This window comes from Triturus cristatus, chromosome 3_2, assembly GCF_964204655.1.
Source record: "Triturus cristatus chromosome 3_2, aTriCri1.1, whole genome shotgun sequence".
NCBI classification, from domain to species: Eukaryota; Metazoa; Chordata; class Amphibia; order Caudata; family Salamandridae; genus Triturus; species Triturus cristatus.
This window is the reverse complement of record NC_140584.1, coordinates 763,806,388-763,827,957: the sequence shown is the minus strand read 5'-3', so window position 1 is coordinate 763,827,957 and position 21,570 is coordinate 763,806,388. Positions and strand designations below refer to the sequence as shown.

The 21,570-nt window shown below is 42.4% G+C and overlaps 1 protein-coding gene and 1 long non-coding RNA gene across 2 annotated transcripts in view; one reads left to right on the top strand and one right to left on the bottom strand.

Moving 5' to 3' along the window:
- Positions 1-21,570, bottom strand: part of PTH2R (parathyroid hormone 2 receptor) — a 1,278,649-nt gene that overhangs the window by 237,929 nt on the left and 1,019,150 nt on the right. The gene's annotated exons all lie outside the window — the stretch shown is intronic.
- LOC146858063 (uncharacterized) overlaps positions 9,179-21,570 on the top strand; it is a 49,614-nt gene continuing 37,222 nt past the window's right edge. The window contains exons 1-3 of the long non-coding RNA XR_014979649.1: positions 9,179-9,270; positions 9,414-9,474; positions 9,557-9,629. This is a non-coding gene — a long non-coding RNA (uncharacterized LOC146858063). The remainder of the gene's footprint in view (positions 9,271-9,413; positions 9,475-9,556; positions 9,630-21,570) is intronic.

The window sequence follows — 21,570 nt, the reverse complement described above, 5'->3', positions numbered from 1 at the left end:
AATATCTATTTATGCAAATATTATAACTTATCAATTAATAGTTGCACATTTTATGCCTTTACTTATACATTCATGGATTATTGCATATTTTTATATACTTCTACGTTCATGGATTACTACATATTTTAATATATATTTGTATTTTATTAGTTCTTCCTTAATTTTTTTTCTCAATATTCTTAAAATTATAGATCTTCTATTTTTATAATATCTATACTTCTATTCATATATACATTTATATTAATGATTCTTTCTAATATGATACGTCTTTTTCTATATATACTTGTATCAGCTTTACTTTACTCTATTTCATAGGTGTATATTTACCCTTTAATGAATGTTATTTAAAGTTATTAATAATCAATAGCTTATTCTGTATTTTGGTTGGTATTTAGGCGATATTGAATTCATGTATATATTTTTATATATCTTGCTTTATTCTATTAACCTATCTCTCTTCCCTTTCAGCGCTCATTCTTCTGTATACTTGGCTTTTTACCTCTTCTTTACACACACTTGGCTGTTCAGATTCTTTTGTTTCTCTTACATAGTCCTCACCATCTTTCAACCCTCCTGGCTGAGGTCCTACCCGCTACGGTGCACTAGTGAGCCCAGACCCACGGTTAAAGTTCTTCTTTTTTTTTTCTTTAGATTCCTTTCTTCTACTAGATTTCCTTATATTAAACGTTATCCTATTAATACTCTCTCTCTTCCCCTTTCCCTCTCCCCTTTTCTCTTACATTACATCTTGGATTTATCACTTAATAAATCTTGTGTTTGTTCTTTACTTCATTTCTACCTTTATCTTAGTTCACTTCTTTCTTAACTTTTTCAAGCGTTCTGGTTTCCACTTGCAGTATGACTACTACTCTCTCTCTGAGGGTTATAACATGGAATATAAATGGTTTGACACACTGTATTAAAAGGAAAAAAGTTCTTATCTATCTGAATTCAAAAAGAGTAGACGTGGCTCTCCTTCAGGAAACTCATCTTGAATCATCAGAATCTGAAAAGTTACGCAGAGAATGGATGGGTAAAGTCTATCACAGCAGTATTCATACAGACAGATCCTCAGATACTACCCCCTGTTTGTAAATGTGGAGTGGCAATTTTGATCCGTAAATCTTTACCAGTTACAATCTCAATAACTTGGGAAGTTCCAGATGGCAGATACGTGTTTGTAAAAGTGCGTATCGGCGATGCACATTTTTGCATAGGTTCCGTTTATGCCACAGCGGGTACAAAAAAGTAATTTCTTCTTCAATTAAATCGCATTTTGTCCGAGATTGGTGCTTCTCAATGCCTGATATGCAGGGATTGGAATTTAGTTAGAAATTCAGTGCTCGACAAAACAGGCCCTCTTGACAAGAATAATGCAGTGGACAGAGCTCTTATGGGCGATAATATTGAAGATCATGGTCTAATTGATCATTGGCGCCTTTCACATCCGACTGCTATTGAATATTCCTTTCTTTCTCCCACTCATGGTACTTTTTCCAGACTGGATTATTTCTTAATCTCACAAAGGGTTGTTTAGTTAGTTCATGAATCTCAAATTTTAGAAGCATCAATCTCTGATCATGCTCCAGTTTTTTTATCCCTTCAGACAGGCCTGATAACACCGGGACGCAAACCTTGGAGGATGAATATTCAGCGCTATAAAACTCCTCTTGGAAAAACACAGCTTCAAACCCATCTTCAAACATATCTTTCCCTTAATCACGGATCTGTGCATTCAAGCAGAACTCTATGAGCTGCAGCCAAAGCTACCATCAGGGGTCAACTTATGAAAGGCGCGGCACAGGCCAATAAACAAAATGCTACTCGACAGAAAGAGTTAGAACAGGATATTGAAATGGTCACTCAATTATATACTAAAACACCTCTCTGTCAGCATCGTAAGTCCCTAGAGCAGGCACGCATGGCATTGAACAGCCTTTTTACATCCAAAGCGGAGTATGCTTTACAAAAGATGAAAGGACGTCATTGTGAACAAGGGGAAGCGGCAGGGCGACTCCTAGTGGCCCAATTGCGACAACGAGAGGTTGCAATGGCTATTCCTGCCATTACAACATCTGGGGGAAATATGTTAACTTGTCCACAGGATATTGTCAATGAATTTGCTTCTTGCTATCAATCATTATATACCCCAGACGCACAAATAGACCACAACAAAATGCTTTCTTTTCTTTCTCAAGTAAATCTCCCTTCTCTGTCAGACGGAGACAGAACACTTCTTGAAGGAGACATTACTAAGGAAGAAATCTCACAAGAAATAACTAAGCTCCCATATCACACAGCCCCAGGAGAAGATGGTTTTCCTGCAGAATTCTATCGCTGGTCAGGTGAACAAATAATTGACAGTCTCTGTACTGCTTTTCAGGAAGCAAGCAACACAAACTCCCTAAGCTGTATATCTAATAAAGTGATCATTGCATTCCTCCCTAAACTGGGAAAGATCCATTAATTTGTAGTAGCTATAGACCCATATCTCTTCTTAATTGTGATATCAAAATACTTGCTAGTATCCTTGCATCTCACCTGCGTAAAGTCATGCCTTCTTTAATTCATCACACCCAAGTGGGATTTGTAGCAGGACGTTCCTCTAGAAACCATCTGCGTATTTTGGCACATACACTCCGCTCAGCCAAATCTCTTCAGAATGATGCATTGGCTCTGTCTCTTGATGCCAAAAAGGCATTTGATTGAGTGGAATGGCCTTATCTTTTTCATATATTGGAAAGTTTTTGTTTAAGGTCCCAATTTATACAAAAAGTTACATTATTATACCAACAACCTCCCACTCAAGCAAATTGTGGAGGTTTCCTTTCAGACCCCTTTCCAATTTCGTGAGGAACACGTCAAGGCTGTCCCCTATCCCCTCTTTTATTCCTTCTTGCTTTAGAACCTTTAGCAGCAGCAATTTGTCAATCAACTGATATTGTAGGCATCTCTCTTCCAGTGTGGAACTCCAAAATGTACCTGTATGCTGATGACATATTACTCACTATTACTGATTTATCACATCCTCTGCCCTCATTGTTTCAAACCATAGAAGAATTCTCCTCTTTTTCTGGTTATAAAATTAACTGGGATAAGAGTGAAGCTCTTCCAATATCTGATGGTACTACAAAATCAGTCATTCAGGACTTTCCCTTCCACTGGAAACCCTCACGGCTAAAATATCTTGGTATCTTAGTAAATAAGGGTACAATCGGAATGGTTGCAGATAATCTCGGCCCTCTGATCACACAGTTGCAGCAGGATTTTGACAAATGGAAAATATTAGGATTATCTATGTGGGGACAGGTTAAAGCTGTAAAGATGGTCACATGCCCGCGTTTCCTTTATACTCTTGGTATGCTCCCCCTTCACCTACCTTTATTCTCCCAACGTTTTATGGATTCTAAAATTAAATCCTTTATCTGGGGCTCTCTTAAACCACGTCTAGCTATGCAAAAACTGAAAGCACATCATTCTCATGGAGGTCTAAGTCTTCCATCCATAGACCACTACCATTTGGCATTGCAATTTTCACAAATCATATACATGCTGCAAGATAATTCTCATACACCACAATGGGTGCACGTAGAGCGTCATTTACTCTGCGCTGAACCTGGTCCCTTAGTTCTTTATACCACAGGTACTAGTCGCCAAGAACCTCGCAATCCACTATTGGCTTCAATGCGTAAAATGTGGCAGAGAGCTCATTGCCTTTTAGATTCTAACCCACGCATTCATATTAAAGCTCCAATATGGAACAATACTGCCATACTTGTCAAGGGAAAAACCATCTCCTGGCCCCAATGGAAACAGGCATGTATTTCTACTGTAGATCAACTTCTACATGCTGGTGAACTTAAACTTGAACTTTGCCCAATTAGCTGAAGATTTCAATCAATCAATCAATCAATCAATCAATCAATCAGGGTACTTGTAAAGCGCGCTACTTACCCGTGAGGGTCCCAAGGTGCTGAGGGGTGGGGGGGGTGGGTGCCGCTACTGCTCGAAGAGCCAGGTCTTGAGGAGTCTTCTGAAAGCGTGTAGGTCTTGGGTCTGTCGTAGGTGGGTTGGGAGGGTGTTCCAGGTTTTGGCGGCGAGGCAAGAGAAGGATCTGCCACCGGCGGTCGTACGTTGGATGCGAGGGACATCTGCGAGGGCGAGGTTGGTGGAGCGGAGCGGAGCTGGCGGGTGGGGGTGTAGAAGCTGAGTCTACTGTTCAGGTAGGCTGGTCCGGCGTTGTGGAGTGCTTTGTGTGCGTGGGTGAAGAGCTTGAAGGTGATCCTCTTGTCGATGGGGAGCCAGTGCAGGTCTCTCAGGACGGGGGTGATGTGGCTGCGGCGGGGGGTGTTGACGATCAGTTGGGCGGAGGCGTTTTGGATGCGTTATAGCCACCATTGGTGTTTGGCTGGGATTCCTGCATAGAGTGCGTTGCCGTAGTCCGGTCTGCTGCTGACGAGGGCCTCTGTCACTGTTCTTCTTGTTTCGGTCGGGATCCATTTGTAGATCCGGCGGAGCATGCGTAGAGTGTTGTAGCAGGAGGAGGAGACGGCGTTGACTTGCTTGTACATGGAGAGGGAGGAGTCGAGGATGAATCCTAGGTTGCGTGCGTGGTCGGTTGGTATCGGTGCTGTCCCCAGGGCGGTCGGCCACCAGGAGTCATCCCAGGCTGAGGGGGTGAGTCCGAGGATGAGGACCTCCGTCTTGTCCGAGTTCAGTTTCAGACGGCTGCTCCTCATCCAGTCGGCGATGGCCTTCATGCCCTCGTGAATGTTGGTTTTGGCGGTGCAAGGGTCCTTGCTGAGGGAGAGGATGAGCTGGGTGTCGTCGGCGTAGGAGATGATGTTGAGGTTGTGGTGGCGGGCCACTTGTGCGAGGGGGGGGCATGTAGATGTTGAACAGTGTCGGGCTGAGGGATGAGCCCTGGGGGACGCCACAGATGATGTCGGTGGCTTCTGACCGGAAAGGTGGGAGGCGGATGCTCGGTGTTCTGCCGGAGAGGAAGGACGTGGTCCAGTCAAGGGCCTTCTCTTTGATTCCAGCTTCTTGGAGGCGTGTCTGTAGGGTGCGGTGGCAGACCGTGTTGAATGCGGCTGACAGGTCCAGGAGGATGAGGGCTGATGTTTTGCCGTTGTCCAGTTGGCGTCTGATGTCATCTGTGGCGGCGATGAGGGCTGTGTTGGTGCTGTGGTTACGTCTGAATCCAGATTAGGACGGGTCCAGGATGTTGTTGTCTTCGAGGTGGCGGGTCAGTTGAATGTTGACGATTTTCTCGATGACCTTTGCCAGGAACGCCTTGGGCTTTTTGAGGAGGGCGTTGATTTCAGCGTGCTTCCAGCTTTCCGGAAATTTCGCTTTTTCGAAGGAGATGTTGATGACCTTCCTTAGTTGGGGTGCAATGGCCGCGTCTGCTTTGTTGAATACGTGGTGTGGGCATGGATCTGACGGAGATCCTGAGTGGATGGAGTTCATGATCTTGCGTGTCTCGTCGCCGTTGGTGTTGGCCCAGGAGGTCAGGCGGTTGGCACTGTTGGTGATCGCGGGGCGGGAGGAGTCGTGCATCGCTGGTGCGGTCGTGGAGTTGAAGCTGTCATGGATGTCAGCGATCTTGCGGTGGAAGAAGATGGCCAGTGAGTCGCACAGTTCTTGTGAGGGCGGGATGTCGTTGGCGCTGGTGTCAGGATTGGAGAGTTCTTTCACGGTGCGGAAGAGCTCTTTGCTGTCGTGTGCGTTGTTATCCAGGCGGTCTTTGAAGGAGGATCTCTTGGCAAGTCTGATGAGGTTGTGATGTCTGCGGGTGGCGTCCTTTTGGGCTGTGTGGTTTTCTGGCGTTCGTTTGTGGAGCCATTTCTTCTCCAGCTTATGGCAGGCGCGTTTGGAGGTCAGGAGCTCGTTGGTGGCTCTCCTGCTGGCGTGACTGTTGGATGGTCTCTTGAGTGGGGCGAGGGTGTTGGCGCAGTCGTCGATCCACTGTCTGAGGTTGCGGGCTGCGGCGTCAGGGCAGGTGGGGTTGATAGGTGGGTTCTGGGCGAGGGTGGTGGTCAGTTGGTCTTCGGTGACTTTGTTCCAGCAAATTTGGTCTTCCGTCGCATCAATTTATTAATTATACTCAACTTCATCTCTGTCTTACCAAAGCCTTGGGGGCAAAACCGTCACCAATTCTATCCTATCTTTATACTTGGGGGACTCATAAAGGGGTCATTTCTGGTTTATATAAAATATTCACATTTCATTTATTCTCCCAACCCTTATCATGTGCTCTTCGTCTCAAATGGCAAACATGCCTTTCACTTACATATGACGATGAAGACTGGTTTACTCTTCTGGAAACCTTAACCAGAGGAGTCAGAGAAGCGCAACAGAAATGTTGCTTATTCAAGATTTTACATGACTGGCATTGGTCTCCATCAAAACTACATAAAGCTGGACTTCTCCCTCATACTAATTGTTGGAGATGTGCTATTTCTGGTTGTGACATAGTCCACATCCTCTGTTCTTGCCCTATCATCCAGTCCTATTGGTCTTACATAGGTCAGATTTTACAACACACTCTGCCTTTGGATTCATCGTTAACACCAGCCATCATTCTTCTGCATGATTTACAAACTTTACCACACCTTACCAAACCTCAATGCCGTCTTTTATATATTGCTCTAACCACAGCTAAAATATGTATACTACGGCAATGGAAATCTTCAACTCTACCCTCTCTGGAATCTTGGCTGGTGGCTAAGGTTCAAAGAGTTATCTACAATTTGCAAGATCAGACAAAATCATTTAATCAAATTTGGGCCCCCTTTTTACAACTGAATAATCCTTCTGTGATAGACAATTCCAGTCACCCCCCAGTGTATTCCACTGTATCGTAACTTGTTCTCTGTTTCTATTTTATTCTTGCTTCTACTTTTCTTCTCTTCTTCCCTTTTTCTCATCTTTACTATCATGCATTTACATACCAACACTGAAAACTTGTCATAAATCCGCTCTTATCTCGCTTCCTCCAATTTCTTCCTTTTTATCTTTGGTCAATTTCCCTATATACTTTTCTTTAAGGTACGTTCTATTCTTTTATATATATATTTTTTACTGCATTGGTACCTTTCCTTTATTATTCTTCTCTATCTTTCTATTCACATGTCCTGCTTTTCTCTCACTTACTCATTTGCAGTTTTATGTTTCACTTTCTTTCACGTTTTTGTTCCTTTTGGCATTAAATTTACTTTCTATTTCGCAATAAGTCATTAGAGTTTTTCAATCAAATAGCTTATTGTTTTACTCACAACTGATTTATTTTATTCTTCTTACATCTTATTATTGTATTATCTGTACTTAAATACGATACAGTCTTCATCCTTATGAATTCATATATATTTAACTTTTTGTATTACTTCCAATGTAATTTATGTTATCATATTGCACATTTCTGTATTTTATTGCTTTTACTCCATTATATTTCCTAAATGCTAATAAACAAATTCAGCACAAATAAAAGAAACCATTTTTGTTTGGAGCTACCTTACTGCTTCTTCAGTTATTCTTTTCAGAAAAGTAACACTTATAAATCTGGCTATTCTCTTCAGCATTTGCCATCAGCCACTCTGGAGGTTTTGTGCGACAAAATGGAACATTTCACACACAATACATGGGTCAAGGGCATATTTGTCCTTCTACGCAGTTTGCTTATGTTAAATTTGTTCTGGTCTGTTTTCAGTGACTTTATTCTTTTGGTAATAGTGATACTGGTCTTGAAGCAATTAGTTCAATTTTTAGCCTACTCTATAGCATGCTAGTTAACAAGGATTATGGTGAATGATACAGAAGCCTCATCTGTCACAGGCATTCAGAGTTCTCGATCAGCACAAGAAGCATGTTCCTCAGAAACCAAGTAGCATTCTCAACTGACCCAGGTCCATTTATTCCTGTAAATGTGTTCAGAAAACTGATTATTGTTTGTTCTTTTAAACCCTGTAGAACAGGGATTCATACTGGCTGGTTAAAAGGCTCTGCCATTTGTCCTCAGCTAGCCAGTTGAAGTTCTCAAAAGTCTTTCCTTCATTTCGGTTTTAGGAGTTTTCTAGTGGCATAGAAGGGTAAGCTGAAGAAATGTAATATTTCTACAAATGAGGAAAGTTGTTCTGGGAGCGATAAGTCTGTACATAGGACTGCTAGCCCCAGTCCAAAACCCTACTTTTGGCCAAATCTGCCTCTCTCTACCACAAAGGAATCCCAGCACTTACTCTGATAACTGCAGAGAGTCTATGTGGGATTTGAGTCTATGCAGGATCCTATCCATAATAGACAAAGGTGGTTTAAAACAAATTGATTAACATCCAAATGTCACTGGATACAGCCTAGCCAAGCTACTACCATTACCATGTTGTTGGGTACAACCTCTGTGAAGTATCAGAATAGTGGTAAATTGTCATCTTTGGTTATGCTCAATATTATCACAGTTTCCTATTGAAAAAAAACCTGAAAATGTGTCAGTATCTCAGGATGTGTAGATACTGTACAGTACTGAAACTATAATACCGTACAGCAACTATACTAAGACATTGAATGACTTTGCCCAAGAGTCAAATTGCACACAATTGCCTGCAAAAAACCCTAAGAATCACACTTTTAACTGCCTCATTGAAGAAACATTTTACCAGTGAATTTTATCATGTTCAGATCTTTATGCGGTTTAAACGGTAATCTGTCCCTGCAAGAAAATATACAGAGGCAAAACCAACCAAGAAGTCAAACAAAGGATAGTTCAACATTGATCCAGACTAAAGAATAACATTTCCACAGCGCCAATGGTAAACCACTTTGTGGAGAAGTGCCATTACGTCAAGTCCAAGAGGCGGCAATACAGAAACTTTGCTAGTGAGAAAGGAGGAGTACCTCATCATGAAGTTTAACACAGTAATGAGGGGATTACATGAAATGACGGGAATTAACAGACTTTCAATATAGATTAAACAACTGAACGTATACCTTGATTCATGAACTAAGTAAGACACATTCATCATGCTCTTTCAAAAGGAGAAAACAATCCACTCGTTTTCCACAAGTTTTGAACAATATCATCAACCAAGAACTACAACATCCATCATACATCTCTGAAAAGAATAAACAATCCACTCGTTTTTCACAAGCCTGGATCGTCAATTGATTTAACATCCTGGTTTCCTTCAGATCCAGTTGAACTCTTCAAAACCAAACAACCACGAGACAGCAGCAGGAACGCCGCATCACATAAAGGAATTCTACATACGATCGAAGGCAAGTTGTACGGTCCGTGGCTTTATTAGCTAATAGCAAATAACTCAGCAAGGGGTTGGCAAGCAGAGTAAAGGCCATTGTATTTGGAATATAAAACGCCATGAATCAACATATCTTTAATAAATGGCCCTTTTTCTTTTTAGGCGTCCCACCTTTCAACGAGGGCACAAAGGTTGAAGATTATCCATTTTTTTTAAGCAAAAGGCAAGTGAAAGCATTGTTGTAGCCACACAATACTTCATCCAAATTAACTTTAAATGCAAATAGTAACATCCCTGTTTTTTAGGAATTTGTTTTTTCAAAACTATCCACCGTGGTTACATCTTACACATGAAGATTCGAGATTGAAAACATTGGAGGTATGCTGGAATTTGTAATTCATAAGGTGTGAAAGCATTGTTTCTGCCGCATATTACCTCACCTAAATTAACTGTAAATGCATATATTAACATTTGGCACATCCCTGTTTTTCGGAATTTGTTTTTTCAACACTATCCACCGTGGTCACATCTTACTCATAAGGTTGGAAATTGACAACATTAAAGGTACGCTGGAATCTGTGATTCACAACTGAGTGTAGTGCACTGAAAGGGTTTAACCAGAGTCAAAAACTCCTAACAAACACCCGCTTTTTTACATTTCACAGACATGACCAAGTCCAGATCCTGAGGAGAACCCCTGAATTGAGTGGGGTTGAAATGCGTTAACCGATCAGTGCCATTGGGTAAAGAATATTCGCTTTCACAATTGAAATTGTCTGAGCGAGATTTTGTAGAAGGAAATAACTCTCTCCTTGATAACGTTTTAAACTTTTGTCCCCAAGGCTACACACAGAGGCAGGATACACTAAACACATAATAAAAAGGAATCGTCCCCCTAGTGTGAATATGTAAATATAGTACAGTTCAAAGGAAGTACACCCCCTGTTTTTGTCACATATATGAATATGTTAGTTTGTCAATGTATGCTTTAATTGTGTTTCGACTGACTTTGTGTATATAAATGTATATCAAAGCATGTTTATATTTTGTGCCCTTCAACAATAACATGACAAAGTAAAAAAGCTTTTCTGAAAAAGTTAAAGAAAAGCGAAATAAATCACAAGGGCAAGAAAAACGATAAACTTTGGCACCTTTATTTTATAAGTAAATGACAAAGGTTGCAACTAGATATTATGTGGGTATAAAGTATAAAGTGGTCTTATCTAGGTTGCACAAAGAACCCAATCCTTTCTTGATTAACAACTTTTAGAGAGTTGGCTTTCCCTTGTACCAACAGTTTGGTGCCTGCAATCTGTGTCATGGGTTTTAAGACTAGGTTAGTTGGCACTTGGCCTTTGTGTATTCCTCCTAGACAGTGTCACAAAGGGGAACTGGGTGTTGGCAGGATGGTTTACCCTGATAAGATGGGTGGGGGTAGTGGCAGAGCTGTCACCTACTACACTTGCACTTTAACAGATGCTACCTCCTGCCTTTAAAAGAACTTAACTTGACTGTAAGACATGGAATCTCTGGCTTGGCTTTCCCTGACTTTTTGCCTCTGCCTCCTGTATTTTTGACTGTGTGCTGGATTTCGTTTTGATGGCTTAAATGCTTTGGGCACTTTGGCGCTGATGATCAGTGTCAAAGTGCAAGTGCTCCCTGGGTAAATTATGATTATGATTGGCTATCCATGATTGGCATATTTGATTTACTGGTAAGTCCCAAGTAAAGTTCACTGTGTGTGCCCAGGGCCTGGAAATCAAATGCCTCTAGTGGACTTGCAGCACTGGTTGTGCCATCCATCTGAGTAGTCCTGTAAATGTGTCTCAGACCTGCCACTGCAGTATCTTTGCATGAAGTATTTCAACTGCCATGTTGACCTGGCAAGTGCACCCACTTGCCAGTCACTAACCTTCCTTTTTCTTACATGTAAGGCGCCCCTAAGGTAGGCTCAAGGTACTCCCCATGGGCAGGGTGCAGTGTATGTGAAAGGTGGGACATGTACTGGTGTGTTTTACGTGTCCTGGTAGTGAAATACTGTGTATTTCGATTTTTCACTATTGAAAGGCTATCTGTACCATATGTTAACATGACTTGCAACATCGTACAAGTATCACATTCCATTGAGTTAAGATAGAGAGATGACAATTAGGCTCTTTGAATTCAGAATTTTAGTGAAGGTGTTTTTCAATTGTGTGTTTGAAAATGCTACTTTTAAAAACGGCATTTTCTTGTCAAACCATCCTTTGTGCATCTGCCTGTTTGTGTATTCACCATCTGGTTTTGGAGTGACAGGAACTAGGGATGGGCATTCCCTCCAGACAGTCACATGGAGGTTGAGGTGTATCCTGCTTCTCCTGGATAACTCATAGTCAGGCTGGGAAGAGTTTCCACTAGCACCTGAGTAGGCTGTGTCTCCTTCGCACAATGCTGTCTCCACCTCCTGTAGTGAAACTGGAACAGGGAGAACAGAACTGGTTTTACTTCGCTAAGAGACTCTTGCAGCAAAGACTACAACACAAAAATGGGGTATAAATATTAGAACTAAAATCTCAGAACTTTAGATTACTTCTGTAATCAAGTGAAACATCTACCAGGGAAGAAGAGCTGAAGAGCTGTAAGGAGGAGACTGCCTCTTTGCTGTGTGATGCTTTGCTAGGTTGGTATAGTAAGGTAATGTCACAGTGGGGAACAATCAAAACACATAAAGAAGGGCAAGAATTAATCTATTGTATCTATTCAAAGTCAATCACCACCTTAAAGTCTTTCCACCAATGGATGTGATTTTAACACAACATCCTTTACATCGCATGCCATTACAACACAGCCATTACATCGCATGACACTACATTACAACGCAATATAAGGTAAGTAATGGAGAATAGTAATTTTTATCCCTCCTCTATTCAACACTTACCATACCGTTGCAATCACTGGAGTGTGAATAGTAATTTTTACCCCTACACTATCCAACACTTACCCTACTGTTGCACTCACTGGAGTGGGAATAGTAATGTTTCCCTCGCACTATCCAACACTTACTCTACTGTTGCACTCACTGGAGTGTGAATAGTCATTTTTACCCCTACACTATGCAACACTTACCCTAATGTTGCCCTAAAAGTAATATGCGTTGTAATGGTATGCGTTGTAATTGTATGTGTTTTAATGGAATGCATTGTAAATCTAGTTTCTAAAAATGCATTGTGATGGCATGCAACGTGAAATCATGCGTTGTATTGGATGTTGCGATGTAAAATCTGCGTTGTAAAGATATACATTGTAAGTGTTTGCGTTGTATCATCATACATCCATGCACATGAAGGTATCAAATAGCATTGGCACACATGAGGAATGGTGGTCACCATCTAAATTTTATTTTAAAATTGCAAGATGACGGGCACCGTTTTGAGCAATATATAAAAGAATTACTGTTTACTTGCACTTTTTGAAAATGGAGCGGCTCAACAACAAATGGCAGCTACCAGGCCACAGAAAAACATTAATAAAACAATTACATAGGGACAAGTGTGGTTGGAGAGCAGGTGTAGGAGAAATCAATGTGATGAGTGGGTGCATGGGAAGTGAACAAGGGAGCAAGGGAGGCGCTTAGGCTGGAGGAAGAAATAAAAATACATTTTAAAGCAAAAAATGCTCAGGTTGTGAAAGCAATGGATGTGTTGAGAAGGGGGAGTATGCAACTTAGAGCATGCAAGTGGGTCTGGTTATTTGAAGGGGCAAATAGCACACAAGAGTGAGAGCAAGAAAACATATGTACGTTCATGGAGTGCATCAACTAAAAATAAATTAGTTTCCTCTATGGTGAAAATAGGAGCATACAAGTCATCCAGTCAAGAGGATGGTAGACAAGAAGAGGACGGATAAGCACAATAAGAGGAAGGAATGTAATTGAATAGGAAGCAAGTAAACAAGCATGACAAGAAAGTCACCCAATGCTAAGAAATGGGCCAATTCTAAGGACTGCTTTTTGGTATAGCCCACAAGAGCAACAGCTGCAGGTGAGACCTAAAAAGAGGATGGGTTGAAGGCAAGGCAGCCTTCAGTAAAGCCCAGCTTCGCTTTCTATGAAAAATGTTTAGGCCAAACAGGTAGATACATATTAGTGGTAGGTGAGGAGTAGGCGCAGTGCACAAGAAAGGGAGGGATTGGTGAAGCTGGCTGGTATATTTTCAATAGTCTGTTAAAAATGGCTGGAGTGAACATGAAGGGACTTTTGCAAAACAATTGTGTTGTGTCAATAACACTATCTTGCTTTTTGTTTTAGGCACCACATCTGGCCTAAGTGTCATGCTTAATCTCCGATTATACACTACTGCCTTCTACTCCCTGCTTCTCGAGTTTGGTTGTTGTCTTGTATGCCTCGCCCAAAAATCATGGTGGTATTCTTCCTGGTGTATTCGAGGTAGATAGTTTCACTTTCCGTCTCCTACAGGAAATTGTCTGCGTGGGGCCAACCGTGTGGAGTTAGGTGTGACAACAGAATGTGATAGAAGGGAGAGCATGTACATCAAATGTAAAGTACATATGTTTAAACAGCTGCCTTCTTGGCCTGTTCTAAGAGGGAGGGGAGCCACACACTATAACTGTACTCTGACACATTTGAAAAGTCCTGCTGATGTCTGAAGAACTAATCCTAAACATTAGCTTTCACTGCATATAAGAAAGTAAAAAATGCAAAAAAGGAAGTTGGATAAAATTGCAGATAGCTACCCACCTAGCAACAGTTAGATAGCATAGTGCAGCAACGTATTTTCATGTGTCCTCATATAAACAGGGATTGCTGCTTTACGCCCGATCTAAATATGTGCCTCCTTAACAAGGTGCAGAGGACACGATTCCTGACAAAGGCCTCCAGATACTACTCCCAAAACCAGGTATAGGCCCAGAAGGCACAGAAAAAATTAACCAAGCACTAACAAGTCAACAAGAAACAAACAATGAAAACCTATAATATCATCAATCTCAAGTCTGAGATGTGCATGTTTGTGTGACTGGACATTTAACAGTACACCTTTGTTAAATCCCAATGTGATAAAAACGACATTCAGCAGAAATAGTTCAAAGATAAAGGCAGGTTTTCTTCCAAAATAAACAAGATGAAAGCTATTATGCCGGTTGTCATGTAACTGCTGCAGCATGATCTAAATTAAGCTGATGTTATCACTTCTCAGTAATGCAGAGCAAATGGTGTAATGCTGGGTCCCTCTATAACCAATAAGAGACATATGCAACTGAAACATTTAGTAGTCAGGCCGCATTCCCTAGTCAGTTCAGGTGTTATTCTTCGTAGCAAATTATGAAATATAGAAAATTTTGGTAATTTTCAATAAATAATTTGGCAGCAATATGCCAAAAATCCAATTAGCAAACCGGAGATCTGAACTTTTAAAACGTTTAGTAAAAATTAGCATATAAAAGATCATAGCACCAACCCCTAACATCTAGTTGCATGAGACTGGGTCGAAGCCGAAAAATATGCCTGACTGTGATGGAGCATGGGTCAGATACAGGAAATGTATTGGGCCAGGCGGACGTAGAAGAAAATGTTCTGAGAAGGTAAAGTTCAGCAGGGCAAATCTATGTGGTCTTCGGGGAGCGTTTCAACTTCGGGCCTGATTAGGAGTGTGGCGGTCCATCGAATTGCCTACATCATGGTGGTATGGAAGGAACCATCACACTGGTGTTCCAACCACCGCATTACAATTGAGGTGGTCCCTCCACCACAGGACCACTGCAACCACAAGGGATCTGCAACCCTGTGCCAGTGGTGCTGCGGTCTGGTCCAGCAATATGCTGGCAGTGCCGCTGCAGCACCGCCAAGCATATTAGGAGTCTCCTCACGCCCTAGTTTTCATAGCAGTGAGCCTGCCATAAAAACTGTGGCAGTGAGGAAACTAAAGGGACCCTACAGGGCCCTCTGTTGTCTCTGGGTCAGGGGATGCATGCATGGGGGAGGGCATGGTGCACCACCAGTTCTTGCACAGCATGGACTTCAGTGTACAAGCAGTGGAGGAACAAGCTTTGGCATGCTCATGGCAATGCCTTTCTAACAGGCACTGCCATAGGACCATTAAAGCACCCCCCACTAGACCACAAATGAACTTATCATCTGGCAGGTGACGTGCAGACGAGTTTGGTCGTGTGGGAGCCTGCTTCCACTCCAACAAACTCAAAGTCAGGGCCCTAGTCTCTTTTTTGGAGGTTTAGCAGATGAGAATTCCAGGATGCAAAATACCCCTTTGCAGAGGGACTGCTGAACAGGATTTGCTGCTGTGGAGAAGAACATTTCAGGATCCACCACGACTGACAATGCACCTTGGGTGAATCGATGAGCAGGGTTGCCCAGGTCTTCCTTCAACTCTCAAACCAGTTTTTAGCCCAAAAGTTTCCAAGTCCCAAGTTTGGGATTTTGAGTATTTGGTTCAAGGGTCCCAGACAGGAGAGACACCACTGAGGGGTTAGTACTCACTCAGGTTGGGTCCAGGTGTGGGTTCAAGATTGTGAGAGTCTGTTATGTCCCTGTGGCTCAGAACAGGAGGCCAGCAAATTAGCCTTTGTAGTCCGTCTGGAAGTCCTGTGTTCTAGTAATAAAGCAGGGCAGGCCTCGAAGTGTTCAAGACAGGCTACAGGTCTCGAAAATGAATTGAAGAGTGTGTCTGAGGGTCCTATTTTTATACCTAGTGCCTTCTTTTGAGTAGGAGACATTTCTAGAGGTTTCTACTTGAAGTACTTTGAATTTCCTGACTAGCCGGGCCTGCAAATGGAGAGCACAGCCTATTCAGTTGCAAGTAGGGCTGTGCCCAGCTTCGCACCCCACCCTTCTACGAGTAGGTAGCCCATTCAGGCACACCTACCCTCTTTTGTGTCACTGTCTGTGGAATTCACAAATTACAACTGCCAACTACACTGAGTCATGTGACCTAGGACAGCCTGTTGGCACAAAATAGCAAAGGGCAGGAAAATGCAAACTTCCTAAAAGTGGCATTTTCAAATTTGCATAAAAAAATTCACCTATATCATCAAATATGATTTTTAAATACAATTTCAGAGATACCAAATTGAAATGCTCATCTTTCCCCAATCAAATATTAGCACTTTTAAATGTAATGAGGCAACCCAATGTTATCCTATTAGACAGGTAGGCCTCACAGTTGAAAAACGAATTTTAGGTAATTTGGGCATTTGTTGCCCTAAGCGGAAGGGAATGCCCAGACGTGGGATCAGTGCTCACCATACCACTCAAGTCAAGCTAGCCTGGCTGATGATACCCCAAAATCAGTTCCAGGATGTTTGTTTTTGTCAAAGGAACACCTGGCTTACCAGTTCAGACTGGACTGTTAGCATGAGGAGCAGGATCAAGACTGATTTGCATATGGCTGGGTCTGAATTGGGGTGGCATGGTGAGCAAAAGAAGAATGGATTTAACCCAGATCTCTTGACTAAAGGTGAATGTTTGATTTGTTCTGTATTCCACCAATCATTTGTATGTCTTTTGCGTTATTGCCCTAAGTGTGCCAGCTATGCCCAGACATATTGGTGGGCCCAAACTAGAATGGCATGGTGTATAAATAAATGATGAATTTAGGCCCAGATCTACTGTACTTTGCTAGGAACATATCAGTAAATCAAATATGCCAAACAGGTGTATGCTAATTTTACTTTGCTTAAAGCACAGAGCACTTTATCACAGGTTAGCAATGGTAATGCGCACAGAGTCAGGAGACAATAAAAACAAATTGAGCAGAAATAGAAGGTATGAAGGCAAAACTATTGGGAGGATCCTGCAAAGATGGTCCCATCCAGCAATATTGATGAGCAAATCTTCACTGTGATTCCCATTGCTTGACCAGATCATAGTCATGTATATTTTCTATACTCAAGATCAAGAATACTAGGGGCATCATTTACAAGCCTATTGAGCCATGGGTGAATCACTTTTTTGTGACACCCCAGCAGCGAAATGGGCTTGCCTATATTTACAAGGCCAAACAAAGTCACCCTTCATGACTTTTCATGCCCTTGCAAATATTTCTTGCATTACTCTGCATGTAAAGGGCATTCCCTGGGTTTTGCTGTGGGTGTTACCACGCAGCGTCCGTGGAAACTGACACATTCCCATTCCCACATTCCTGTGAATGTGTCAGAATCCTACACCTCCCCAGAGGAGGTGTAGGAGTGGCGCAACAAGGAGCAATACTTTTATTTCTCCTTGTTTTTGGCTTTTTCTAGGCGTGGTGCATTCTGCAGCACACAAAGCAAGAGAAAAAAAACCATCAATGATTGTTTTTGTGCCGGGAGATGCCCCTTCCTGCACTAAAACTATCATCCCCGCAAAGCAGGCACCTTTGTAACATGATACAAGGGTGTCTGCATTGGTGCACAGCTGCTGTTTGTGCACCAGCACAGGGGAGGACAGGACTGATACGTATCTTGAAGATTCATGCCCTTTTATATTAATGCACGGCAGCACAGCAGGAAGGTTTGCTGCACTGTCGTGGATCAAAAACTAGTAAACAAGGTCTTAGTTTTTTTGTCAATGAAACTCAAGAGGAATCATTTGACATGCAGAGCATATAAAACATCTTCCCTGCATGTTTCTACATGTTTAAATGATGCAGCAAAATTTCTTCTGGACTTGGTAATCTGGTCCATTGGATTCCTTTGTGAAGGAAAACGTAACCCCTTCGATGCTCATGACGGAGCGGTTCCGTCATGAGTATCGGTTGGGCGGTGCTCATGACTGAACCGCTCCGTCATGGCACCCACCCATGGGGAGAGCGCTGGGCAAGGGTCGCTTCCAGGGGCTCAATTTATTTTAAAAGTATATTCTGCCCCCACTGGGGGCAGATCGTTTTTTTATTTGGCCTTTCTGCCCCCGGGGGGGGCAGAAAATCCCACTAGACACCAGAGAATTTTTTATTTTTAAATGAAAGCGACCCCTTGGGCAAGGGTCGCTTCCAAGGGACACATTTCTTTCAAAAGTATATTCTGCCCCCTCTGGGAACAGATCACCTGATTTTCTTGGGCGTTTCTGGCCCCAGGGGGGGCAGAAAAGCCCACTAGAGCCAGGGAATTTGTTTTTATTGAATTGGAAGCGACCCCTTGGGCATGGGTTGCTTCCAGGGGCCATATTTTTTTAAAGTATATCCTGCCCCCACTGGGGCCAAATCGGTTTGTTTATTTGGCCTTTCTGCCCCCGGGGGGGGGGCAGAAAACCCCTCTAGACACCAGGGAGTTTTTTAAATTTTAAATGGAAGTGACCCCTTGGGCAAGGGTCGCTTCCTTATGGGCCTAAATAATTTTTAAGACTTTTCTGCCCCCCCTGGGGACAGATCACCTGTATTTTGGGATGTTTTAGCATGTTATAATGTTAATTGTTTTATTTCATGTGAATGGCAATTGTAATGCTTTATTTCTCCCTTTTTGTTCTAGTTCAAGTCTTTTGCTCTGTAGACTGTTCAGGTTGTGGTTTTGTTACTGGTGGTTCTGCTGTTTGTGTAGTTGCATGTGTTTGGTAAGAGAATTATTTTTGTACAATGTAAATGTTTTTCATTTCTCTGCATGAATGTGTTTTTTGCAAATGGTGCACTAATTGCAGTATGTTTGGCTTCTGTTTTTTGAGTGCCAAAAACTTTTTGCATTTGTGCTCGATGTGTATTTTGTTGTTTTGTGAGTAATTGGTTTTGTTTTTTTACATTCTAGCGGGATATCATTTTTGCTGTCTCTCTGTAGAGTAGGTGCTGGTGAGTGTAGAGGTCCCTTGCAAGTGAATCGTATAGTTTTTGAGTATATAGATCTTTGTGATAAAGGCACACATTTTATTTACTTACTTATTTTGCACAGTGTTGGTTGTTGTTGACTTGTTTGTGCAGTCTCCTTTCTTAGTAAGGATAATGGCTAGCCGCAGGATTACTGCTCAGGAGGTTGTTGGTATGCTTTTTGAGACTTCCTCTGACCATGGTTCAGAGACTGACTCTGCATTTGAGGCAGAGGTGGCAGGGGAAGATTCCGGCAGTGAGTTTTCTCTCCACATGGCATCATCGGATGATGAAGCTACTCTCAGTGCGGATGAAGCTACTCTTAGTGCGGATGAAGTGCCTGTGTTAGAGGAGGATATTGATGTGCCAATAGTGCGCTAAGAGGCATCTGGGCTGCAGCCTGGGGCCGCCAGGCTTCCCGTTGGTATAGTGCGGCAAGAGGCATCCGGGTTGCAGCCTGGGGCTGCAAGGCTTCCAGTTGGAAGTGATGACCTCTGGGTTGCCCCAGGCATGGTGCAGCCGGCATTGCTTGACTTTACTGGTGTTCCAGGGTGTAGAGTGAATACAGAAAACTTTTTGCCGATAAATTTCTTTCAGTTGTTTATGGAGGATGTGTTTTTGGCAGAGATTATTGAGCAGACTAATTTGTATGCCGAACAGTTTTTGAGGGACAACAGTGCCAGCCTTTAGCCCCCTTCTAGAGCTACCCGGTGGACTCCCACAAATCTGGAAGAGATGAAGAAGTTCTTGGGTTTAACCTTTTTGATGGGCTAGCTAAGGAAGCCATCAATGTCTCCATATTGGTCTACTAGTCCCTTGATGGCAACGGCTATATTTCCGGCAGCCATGAGTCGTGATAGGTATTTGCTTCTGCATCGGATGCTGCATTTTCTCGAAAATGGTTTAGCATTGCCAAGAGATCACCTTGAGTGTGACCGTCTTTTTAAGATATGGCCTGTCATTGATCACGTTGTAGATTGATTTTCTGAGATCTATGCTCCAGGGAAAGAAATAGAAGTGGATGAGTCTTTGGTCTTGTTCAAGGGCCACATGGTTTTTAGGTAATACATTCCTAGTAAGAGGGCAGGCTCTGGAATTAAGCTGTATATGCTGTGTGACAGTAGGACTGGATATGCATCTAATTTCAGGGTGGACACTAGTAAGGAATCCAGGATTAACCCCCTGGTTGTCCGTCCACTTTTGGAGTGACAGAGAAAATTGTGTGGGAATTTGACAAATGTCACCATTTATATATAGATAACCTCTACACTGGTGTGCAGTTGTTCAGAGAACTGGCCAAAGTTGACACTGTTGCTTGTGGCACAATCCGCTCTAACCGTAAAGGTTTCCCAAAAGAACTTGCTTGTCAAAAGCTTATGCGGGGACATTGCAGTGCGTTGCGAGGAACTTCTAGCTGTGAAGTTTTCAGACAGGAGAGATATCTACATGCTGACTACCATCTATGATGAAAGCACTTCACCTGTGACTGTTTGGGGTCAGGTTGCTGAAGCGAGCAAACCTGAGTGCATTTTAGACTATATTAGGCACATGGGTCGTGTTGACAGAGTAAAACTAGAGGTTGGAACCTTACGCTACTCTTCGCAAGGCTTACATTTGGTATAAGGATTTGGCTATCCATCTTTTCCACTTGGCAACCTTTAATGCTTTTGTTGTTTTCAAGGAGTTGTCCTGAGTCAAAGATGACTTTTGTTAAGTTTCAGGAGTCTGTAATAGGCAGCCTTGTTTTAGTGAAACAGGCAAGTGTTCCTAGAGTTGGAGTAGTGGAGGATGTGACTACATTGAAAGATCGACACTTTCCTGATCACATTCCTCCAACACCCTCAAAAGACTTTCCCAGTAGGAGATGTAGAGTCTGTTGGCGAAGAGGTACCCGGAAGTAGACTTGTATGTACTGCCCCGAGTGTCCTTCTAACCCTGGGATGTGTGTGCCTGCTTGTTTTAGAATAAATATACCCCACTCAAAATCATTTTTGAGAGCATCCATGAGTGGTAAAGTGAACTGCCTGATCTCTATTGTTTAATATTTTTTGTTCAGTTTCAATGTTGGCATTTGTGTAGTGTATTTCATTTCAAATTTTGTGTTAGTAGATTTGTATCTATTTACAATTTTTTTTTCTTATTATTTGTATAAAAAAATCCTAAATGTGATGGCGGTGTGCGTGGAGTGGCGCTTGGCTGGCAGTGTTTGAGGACTGGCGCTATTTACTATTCCAACTCCGGTCTGTGCGGACACTAGGGTAGGTGTTGGATTTTAATTCCAACACCTTCCTCCCCCCTCCGCAAGTCGTTGTTCCGACTTGCGGAGTAATGGTATGCGAAATCACAACGTGGTTGTTGTAATGACCCCGTTGTGATTCCCTGCGGGGACAAAGTTTTGCGGTAAACGTTATTTACTGTTTTTTTCAGCTAAATTTGAGGTCTGCATGGCATTCTGGGTAGGAAAACGTTGGGTGATCCACGCAAGCCATACTTCATTAGACTCCCCCGAGTGTCTAGTTTTCAGAAATGTTTGGGTTTGG